This window comes from Nicotiana tabacum, chromosome 19, assembly GCF_000715075.1.
Source record: "Nicotiana tabacum cultivar K326 chromosome 19, ASM71507v2, whole genome shotgun sequence".
NCBI lineage: Eukaryota > Viridiplantae > Streptophyta > Magnoliopsida > Solanales > Solanaceae > Nicotiana > Nicotiana tabacum.
Genome location: NC_134098.1, coordinates 36293002 through 36303946, shown reverse-complemented (window position 1 = coordinate 36303946; position 10945 = coordinate 36293002).

Below are 10945 nucleotides of genomic sequence, written 5' to 3'. Positions count from 1 at the left end.
AAAGAAGAACGATTTCTCTTGGACCCTGGAATGCCAACAGGCATTAGAGGTACTAAAACGATATCTATCGAGCCCACCACTACTTCACACTCCAAAAATAGACGAAAACTTTGCTTGTACTTGGCGGTATCGAAAATCGCAGTAAGCGGTGTCCTAGTTCGAGAAGATCAAGGTAAGTAATTTCCCGTTTATTATATAAGTCGGACCTTGGGTGAAGAAGAAACTAGATATCCGCACCTAGAAAAATTGGCACTTGCACTGATAAGTGCCTCTAGAAAGTTAAGACCATACTTTCAATGTCACTCCATATGCGTATTAACTACTTACCCGCTTCGTAATATTTTGCACAAGTCCGAACTATCAGGCCGATTGGCCAAATGGGCCGTCGAACTTTGTGGGTACGATATCGAATATCAACCCCGTACGGCCATCAAGTCTCAAATTTTAGCAGACATCATGGCCGATTTCACGCCAACCCTCATACCCGAAATCGAAAAAGAACTCATGTTGAAATCGGGTACATTATCGGGGGTATGGACCCTTTTTACGGACGGGGCTTCGAACGTGAAGGGGTCCGGGCTAGGCATAGTTTTAAAGCTACCTACGGGCAACACTATTAGGCAATCTATTAAAACTACCAAGTTGACTAACAACAAGGCCGAGTATGAGGCCATGATTGCAGGTCTCGAGCTAGCTAAAAACTTGAGAGCAGAAGTCATTGAAGCCAAATGTGACTCTTTGCTGGTGGTAAGTCAAGTAAACAAAACCTTCGAAATTCGAGAAGATAGAATGCAAAGGTATTTGGACAAATTGCATGTCACTTTGCACCATTTCAAACAATGGACTTTACAGCATGTTCCACGAGAGAAAAACATGAGACTGATGCACTTGCGAATTTGGGTTCATCGGTTCAGAAAGGTGACTTGAGCTCGGGGACTGTCGTTCAACACTCGAGATCCGTGATCGAAGAAGGTCATGCCGAGATAAATTCTACGAGCTTATCCTGGGATTAGAGAAATAAATATATTGAATACTTAAAGAATGGAAAGCTCCTATAGGACCCTAAAGATTCAAGGGCCCTACGGACTAAAGCTGATCGATTCACGTTGGCTTCAGATGGAACTCTATACAGAAGGACATTCGATGGACCATTGGCAGTATGCTTGGGTCCAGGAGATACCGATTACATCCTACATGATGTGCACGAGGGCACTTGTGGGAATCACTCTGGTGCAGATCCACTAGTCCGAAAAATAATCAGGGTAGGGTATTATTGGATCGATATGGGCAAAGATGCGAAGGAATTTGTTCGAAAATGTGACAAATGTCAAAGGTTTGCACCAATGATCCATCAATCCGGGGAGCAACTTCACTCAGTCATATCCCCATGGCCATTAATGAAATGGGGAATGGATATCATCGGCCCTCTGCCATCGACCCCAGGTAAAGCTAAATTTATTTTATTTATTTATGACTATTTCTCTAAATGGGTTGAAGCACAAGCGTTCGAGAAAGTAAGAGAGAGAGAGAGGTTATAGACTTTATCTGGGATCATATCGTATGTCGATTCGGGATACCCGCCGAAATAGTGTGTGACAATGGGAAACAATTTGTTGGCAGCAAAGTGACGAAATTCTTCGAAGATCACAAAATAAGAAGGATATTATCAAACACCGTATCACCCCAGTGAGAACGGACATGCCGAATCAACGAACAAAACTATCATTCAAAACCTAAAGAAGAGGTTGAACGACGCTAAAGGAAAATAGAGAGAAATCCTACCCGAAGTCCTTTGGGGATATCGAACAACGTCAAAATCTAGTACGGGGGCAACCCCGTTCTCCTTAGTATATGGGTCTGAAGCCTTGATACCCGTCGAAGTCGGCGAACCCAGTGCCAGATTTCGATACACAATAGAACTGCAAAATAACGAGGTTACGAACACTAGCGTCGAATTATCGGACGAAAAATGAGAAGTTGCTCTCGTCCAATTGGCCGCCCAAAAGAAACGAATCGAAAGATACTATAATCGAAGAACCAAGCTCCGCCATTTCAAGCCCGAGAACTTAGTGTTAAGAAAAGTCACCCTCAATACCCGAAACCTGAACGAAGGAAATCTAGGACCGAACTAGGAAGGACCATATCAGGTTCTCAAGAACGTCGGAAAGGGATCATACAAGCTCGGCATTATAAACGGCAAACAACTATCAAGCAATTGGAATGTGTCACACCTAAAACGATACTACTGCTAAGGTACGACCCTCCCATATTCATTTACATTTCAAAATTAACCCCTGCAGAAGTCCGATCAGGAGTTAAGATGGATCCTTCAATATGAAGCCCTAGGTCTGAAAGCACGCTTTGCACTCTTTTTTTCTTAGACCGGTTTTATCCCAAATGGGTTTTTCGGCAAGGTTTTTAATGAGGCAATCAATGATCGTGCTGCATTTACAATAGTATCTGAGGCCTCTTTACAATTGACCTCGAATACTGGGGGGGGGGGCATTAGCCCTCAAATATATCAAGTTCTGATGCAAGAAAGTTATTTCGCAACAACGGGGTTCTAATAGGAAAAGTTATAAGAGCCAAATGGTCAAAAAGAACCATGCTCATGTAGTTGGCCCGAACCCAGATGCGAAACATGAACACATGTATAATGACTTGCAAAGAAAGTTCTCCTCTTTATCGATATCTTATATCCAAGAAAAATTCCTCTATTTGGAGATTTATTATGCAAACAGAGTTAAGATTTACTCGACGACTAAGCCTATATGCTACTTTTATTTCGAGTTCGAGCAAACACTCACTCGACCATTACGCCTACGGGCTACATTACTTCGAGTTCGAATCATTCACTCGATTAAGCCTACGGGCTACTTTTATTTCGAGTTCGAGCAAACACTCACTTGACCATTACGCCTACGGGTTACATTACTTCGAGTTCGAATCATTCACTCGACTAAGCCTACGGGCTACTTTTATTTCGAGTTCGAGCAAACACTCACTCGACCATTATGCCTACGGACTACATTACTTCGAGTTCAAATCATTCACTCGACGACTAAACCTACGGGTTACTTTTATTTCGAGTTCGAGCAAACACTCCCTCGATCATTACGCCTACGGGCTACATTACCTTGAGTTCGAATCATTCACTCGACGACTAAGCCTACAGGCTACTTTTATTTCGAGTTCGAGCAAACACTCACTCGACCATTACGCCTACAGGCTATATTACTTCGAGTTTGAATCATTCACTCGACGGCTAAGCCTGCGGGCTACTTTTATTTCGAGTTCGAGCAAGCACTTACTCGACCATTACGCCTACGTGCTACATTACTTTGAGTTCGAATCATTCACTCGACTACTAAGCCTACGGGATACTTTTATTTCGAGTTCGAGTAAACACTCACTCGACCATTACGCCTACGGGCTACATTACTTCGAGTTCGAATCATTCACTCGACTACTAAGCCTACGAGCTACTTTTATTTCGAGTTTGAGCAAACACTCACTCGACCATTACGCCTACGGGCTACATTACTTCGAGTTTGGATCATTCACTCGACTACTAAGCCTATATGCTACTTTTATTTCGAGTTCGAGCAAACACTCACTCGACCATTACGCCTACGGGCTACATTACTTCGAGTTCGAATCATTCACTCGACTAAGCCTACGGGCTACTTTTATTTCGAGTTCGAGAAAGCACTCACTCGACCATTATGCCTACGGGCTACATTTCTTCGAGCTCAAATCATTGACTCAACTAATAAGCCTAAGGGCTACATCACTTCAAGTTTGAGTAAGCGCTCGCTCGGTTATAGAGGCTACAAAGTCCAAATTTGATTAAGTTGTTTAGATCCTTGTGAAAACATTCATAAGGCGTGAATAAAGTCTTCACAAGACAGGAAACAAAACAGAAGCAAGTCGGCAAAAAGGGAATATTTTTATATACAAAATTGTTTACATGGTTGATTACAACGTAAAAATTAAGGACTAAGCTTCTTGATCATCCCCAGGAGCGGTCTCTTCTCTATAGGGCTCCCCCCCATTTAGGATCCGCTCTTACTTTCATCGTCATCATCATCGTCATCGGAAACCAAGGCTTCAACATCGGCTTCGAGTTCTTTAGCCCTTTTTATCTCTTCAGCGAGGTCAAAACCACGAGCTTGGATGTTCTCGAGGGTTTCCCTCCGAGATCGACACTTAGCAAGTTCAGCGACCCAATGTGCTCGAGTATCGGTGGGTTCAACTGCCTCTCTTACTTGGACCTGGGCAGCTTCAGCATCGGCCCGATAGACGGCCACGAGTGCATCCGCATCGGCCTTTGCCTTTTCGGCATCAGATTCGGCCTTAGCAAGTACAGAGCCCAACCGAGCCTCGAGCTCCTCTATTCTTCTTGCTTGAACTAGGCCTTTTTCCTTCATTCTCTGAAGTTGGGTTTCGGCCGATGATAACTGGGCTCGAGCAGTTTCTTTCTCTGCAGCAAAGCGGTCCATACCTTCTTTCCACTGCAAAGACTCCGCTTTTATCACGTCGACCTCCTCACGAAGCTTCCCGATCATCTCAATTTTTTGCTGCAACTGTGAGACCAAAAAATTAGCCATCGTTCCGGTATCAAGCCCATAGGCTTTTAAAAGTATCATTACCTGCTCAGACAGATCGGTCTGATCTCGGTAAGCCTTGGACAACTCAGCTCGGAAGTCTTTTATTTCCTCTTCTCTTTGCCCTAAGAGAAGTTTTAGGGAGTTCCTCTCCTCAGTAGCCCGTTAAAGGTCGGCCTCGTATCGACGCAGCTCGTTTTGGGACCGAGAACATGCTTCCCGATGAACTGCTGCTGCCTGCAAAGAAACAAGAAACGAAGTCAGAAATGAAAAGTAAACATAAAGGCAGTACCGACAAAATAATTTTAAGGCTTATCTAATTCAAAGCCTGTTGCACCCCGTGAAATAGATCCAATTCATCACTAGTACCGGCAACGTCCTCGATACCGGTAAACATGTCACAAAAGGGATCCTCTCCATCATGAGATCTGTTTAGATCGAGGGCCTCCAAAGCTTGGGCTTCCCGAATCACCCCTGCGGAAAAAGCGAGGAAGGTGGGCGAATCTTCGATTGCTGCTGCCCCAAATGAATCACTTGGAGCATTCTCTTAGGTTCGAAGGGATTCAAGAGGGGCCCTTTCAGACATATTCCCCATTTGTTGGCTCCGATGGGATGCGTCTTCGATCTCCGATAATTCAGGGATTCCGCCCGAATCTTTCTCCGGTATATCCTCAGTTCGAGGTGGAGCCTCATGAAGCATCATCGATCTAGCTGCCGATGGGGCATCAGTGGTTCTCTTCGTTCGGGCCGCCAGCGCGGACCCATCATTTTCTTCTTCGTCGTCGTCTTCATCCCTTAGACGCATAACTGATTCCACGGTCAAAGGAATGGCATTCGTGTTCGGCTTACGAGCCGTCCTCTTCTTATGTTTTGGATCTTCGGGAACGGAGGATCTTTTCCTTTTATTTTCCTTCACCGGCTTTGGGACGGAGGCCAAAGTTTCTTCCTCGTTGGACAAGGGCCTCAAAATCGCATCTTTGCCCAAACCTGCATATGGAAATTTTATTAAAGTATTTGGAAAGCATCTCATTCAAATTATCAAAGAGTACGATAAAGGGGCTTACCATGATTTTTGGCCTCCCACCGACCCTTTGACAAATCACGCCATGAGCGCTCGGCGTATGTGGAGGTTGAAACAAGAGCTCTACCCAGATTCAATTAGAGCAATTTTAGGGTGCAATATATATATGAATGATTTGGGAAATTTTGTATATTATGGAGGGAAATCTTCCGATGATTTCATGATTCATAGAACCGTTCCATTCACATGCGATTCATGCTATTGCTTCCAATGGATAAACTTGAGGCCTTTTTCTGAAATTTGTAGTTAAAGTGAGTCTTGGATATATAATTTTATACATCTTGGCCTGTTAACCTGGATCAAAAACTACTTGAGATTTGACAAGTACTAAATTGTGAGCTGCTGTATGTTTGTGCTTCCATACTGACATCTTCATGTAGGAGTAAATTATCACACTTTAGGTTAGAAATCCTCCCACGTCAAACCGGGAAAGAAATGATGAACTTCATCAAAGGATCACATGATTAAAATTAAATTAAAAAAATCATTTTCTCTTTATTCCATTTTAGATGATACACTGCTAGAAATCCGAAAAAATTTCACCGAGCCATACCGACCAACGTTGGTCGGTCAACAAAAGCGACCAAAAAACCATCCAAAGCGGACGGAAACTATCAAAAAAATATTTTATGTTTTTTTAAAACTACATACCGACCGAAATTGGTCGGTATATTGGTCAAACATTTGACCGCAATGGTCCGGCTTGCTTAGTCAAAGCACCTTTTTGATTACCGACCAACATCAGTCGGTATATTGGTCAAACATTTGACCGCAATGGTCAGACTTGCTTAGTCAAAGCACTTTTTTGATTACTGACCAACATCGGTCGGTAATGTGGACCCACATTTTTAAATTTTAATAATTATATTATTATTTAAAATATTTTATAAAATTTATAGTTGAATTTACCGACCAAAGTCGATCGGTTATTAAAGGAGAAGAATTTACCGACCAACTTTGGTTGGTAGATGTAATTTCTAGAAAATAATCGACCAACTTCGGTCGGTTCATAGGTCAAACATGGTCAAACTTTTGAATCACATTAATATTTACTATCTAAATAATACAAATTTAATCCGTTATTTTGTAATACAAATAATGAATACACTAACATATATTATAACAAGCTATATATAGTTAAAGTAGTTCAACAAAGTGTGTGTATATATATAGGTATAGCCGCATCTAAGTTTATGTATTATTCAAACAGACTATGTATTTATTTCATTTCTGCTTTGTATACTCTATTCTTAGAAGCTCATGATTTGTACTACCAGTTCTTGGGGATTGTATAAGATTAAGACTTTTATTCACTTAAATTGCTTTAATAATTGTTATTGGAATTGGATAGTTGGTAATTGGCTTACCTAACGGGTTGGGTTAGGTGCAATCACGACTAGTTGGATTTTGGGTCGTGAAGTGCTATCACGACTAGTTGGATTTTGGGTCGTGACAAGGATCATGGTGGTCCATCCGGGAGTCATCATTAACAGGATGATGTCTATCATGGGATGTCAACACATTACGATTTGTAAGTGAAGTGATATAGTTGTATGTGAAGTATTTATCAATTTGAGTAACTCATTGTTTTGTTGGTTGTGCAGTGAAAACGAGCAACTTGAACGTCCCGTCCTGACTCAATTGCCCGAAGACGACATATTTAATCGGGATCTGGCAGATGCACAGAGTCAGGAAGAGAACAGTGATTATGACAACAATATCAATGAGTTCGGAGATGACACACCCTTCCGTGATGAGGGTGATGATGAGGAGGAAGAGAATGATGGACCTGATTTGACGAGGGAGCATGCTCCACCCCCGTTAGACCAAGCCTTCCCCCCCTCCCCCCGTTAGACCAAGAGTGTACGAGTCCCATGTGCCGTTTCATTCAAGGAAGATGCCTTGATCATTTTCCAAGTATGTCGGATGTGGATGCTCTCACAAAGGATACTGGCGAAATTCGGACAGCAATATGAGATGAGTCTAGACTGATAAAGCGCACCTAAGCAGGGCGGTGAAAATGTACAACGTAAAAGAGTGTCGTGATATGACAGTATAGGAGTCAACTCCGGATGTATACAAGGTTGTTTGTCGTAGATGGTTTACGGGTTGTAATTGGATGCTGCGTGCGAAGAAGAAGAAAACAAATATGTGGGTTGTGGGTAAATACATCGGCACCCACAATTGTGAAATAGACACATTCAGTGGGAATCACTTCAACTTGGATGTTGACTTGATTTCTCTTGTCTTGATTCCACACATTGAAGCGTCCATAAGGTACAAGATCAAAGAGTGTATTACATCCGTCCACCAGGAATATGGGTGCACCATTACTAAAAGAAAGGCATTTCTCGGGCGCAAACGTGCGTTTGAAATTATTTATGGTAACTGAGATAAGTCATTTGCATCTCTACCCAGGTACATGGCCGCATTGCAACACTTTAACCCCGAGACTGTTATTGAATGGAAGCTTGAGCAGAGTCCGGGAATACCAGAATATATATTCAGATATGTGTTATGGGCATTTAAACCAGCAATTGATGGTTTTGTGCATTGTCGGCCGGTAATATCCATAGACGACACTCATGTCTATGGAAAGTATGATATTAAGCTATTGATCGCCGTTGCAGTAGATGCTACTGGAAGTATATTTTCCTTCGCTTTTGCTATTTGTGCCAATGAAAGCCAAGAGACGTGGACACTATTTTTGAACCACTTGAAAGAGCACGTTATCAAACAGCGTTCAGGTATTTGTCTAATATCTGATCGGCATAGTGGTATTTTAAGTTCTGTACAGAATTTGCGTGCATGGTAGGAACCGTATGTCTACCATCATTACTATGTGAGGCATCTGAAGGCGAATTTTCAGAAGGCATATCCCAACAAGAATTTGCATGATTTAATGTGGATGGCTGCAATAGATCACCAAGAGTGTAAATTCAGGAGGCGCATGGAATCTATCAGGCAGGAAGACGAGGGAGCCTATCGTTGGTTGATGCGACATGAGCTTGACAAGTGGACTTTGCACGCGGAAGGTGGCAGAAGATGGGGAATTCTGACTACAAATGTGTCAGAGTCTTTCAACGGGTTATTGAAGTCTGCACGAGGATTGATTGTCACTGCCATGGTGCAGATGTCATTCAAGCTGATAGCGGAGAGGTTTGTTGAAAGGGCTATAAGTGCATCGTCATTGATGAAAATGGGTGTTGAATTTATGCCAATACCAATGAAAAGATTTGAGAAATATAGGAAGCGAGCACATTGGCATTTATTTTTGCAGTATTGCAACGAGCGAAATATTTTTGAAGTTCGCACCGCTATCCATCACAACTGGGGGAATAATACACACACCGTAAATGAATCCAGAAGGTTATGCTCTTGTGGGAAATGGTCTATCTACCACATGTCGTGCTCACATGCCATCAAGTGCTTTCAACATACAGGTTTAGGGCCAATCAACTACGTTGATAAAGAATATAGTGTTGTTGCATACTTAAACACCTATAGTGGGCAGTTACAGCCAGTGGGTGCTGAGCATTATTGGCCGCCGGAACCATTTAAAATGGTGTGTAACAAGGAATTTTTGCGTCAGCGACAAGTGCAAAAAAGAACGCGTATACGGAACCAAATGGATGTTGGTAATATCGTTTATGCGTGCAAATGTGGCATATGCTCGCAAACAGGACAAACCATCATAAATGTCCTTCAGCTGGTTTGGGTGGCGGTGGTAATCCAGCTCCTAGTGAAAGTTCATCTAATGTGCCCAACTATCAAGGATACATGTAGTGTTTTATTTCCGTAATGTGGTTGTAATAAGTGTATGTACTTGGTTATCTTGCAAAATGTATGAAATAAAATTATGTTTCCATTGCTGTTAAATCTTATTGATATTTAACATTAATACTTCAGTACAATAATTAACATAAACCCTTTTTTTAAAAAAAATAATTGTCTTGTCGACCTGAATAAGTTGCTCGCCTGCCAAAGCTATCTTCTGAAAAATTTGTATTGTACCCGAAAGAATCTTTAACACGCGAAGCATAGGTTAAATAATACGTTATGTGTGTTGTCTTGTCGACCTGAAAAAGCTGCTCGCCTGCAAAAGCTATCTTCTGGAAAAGTTGTATTGTACCCGAAAGAATCTTAAACACGCGAAGCATAGCGCGGTTAAATACTACGTTATGTGTGTTGTCTTGTCGACCTGAAAAAGCTGCTCGCCTGCAAATGCTATCTTCTGGAAAAGCTGTACTGTATGTTAGTTTTATTATTATATATTTTTGTTTATGACTCACTTATTTTTTACTATGATAAAATTAAATAATTAATTTTCATAATTATACAAGATTTAATTATTAAATATTCACATATGGATTCTGGGCTCGATATTTGAGGCCCAGTAGCACCAAGATATCCTGAATTCTTGTTTTCATGATGAGAAATTTTTTTCGATTTATCACTCAATATGTCTGTTATTTTAAATGTTAGTTTATTATTTATATGTTAGTTTAATATTGTATATGTTAGTTTTATTATTATATATTTTTATTTATGACTCACTTATTTTTGACTATAATAAAATTAAATAATTAATTTTTATAATTATACAAGATTTAATTATTAAATATTCACATATGGGTTCTGGGCTCGATATTTGAGGCCAAGTAGCACCAAGGTATCCGGGAAATATTGTTGTTTTCTCATGTTATTTTCTTACGATTGTTGACTAGAATTGGGCAAAGTTTGTATTTGAACTATCAGTTATTTTGACGTATTTTTAGGTATAATAGATACTTAAATGATTAATTTCAATAACTAAAAGGATACTACGTTAAAGGGCACTACATTTTACTACGCTAAAAGGGCACTACATTACAAATACAAGCACTACATTAGGCCACAAGATACCACTAGAGGGAACTAAAGTAACAATTTATCTATTTTACTGGTCTTTAAGTAAATAAATAATCTAAACCGGATAAAAACAATAAATAAATTTAATCACAAAACATTCACGAAAATACATATACCACAGTAAAAAGTAACTAATTAATATTTTTTTTAACAACTAATAATAATTTCTCTATTTTTACTAATTTTTTTAGCACACTAATATCATAGTCCGGATAAAAATAACAAATTAGTTAAATCGCAAAACAATCACAAAACAACATAGAACACATTAAAAACAACTAATATGCATTTTTATACAAGTTTTAACAAAAACTAAGTCGGAATACCTCGATTTTAAGGTTTTTGG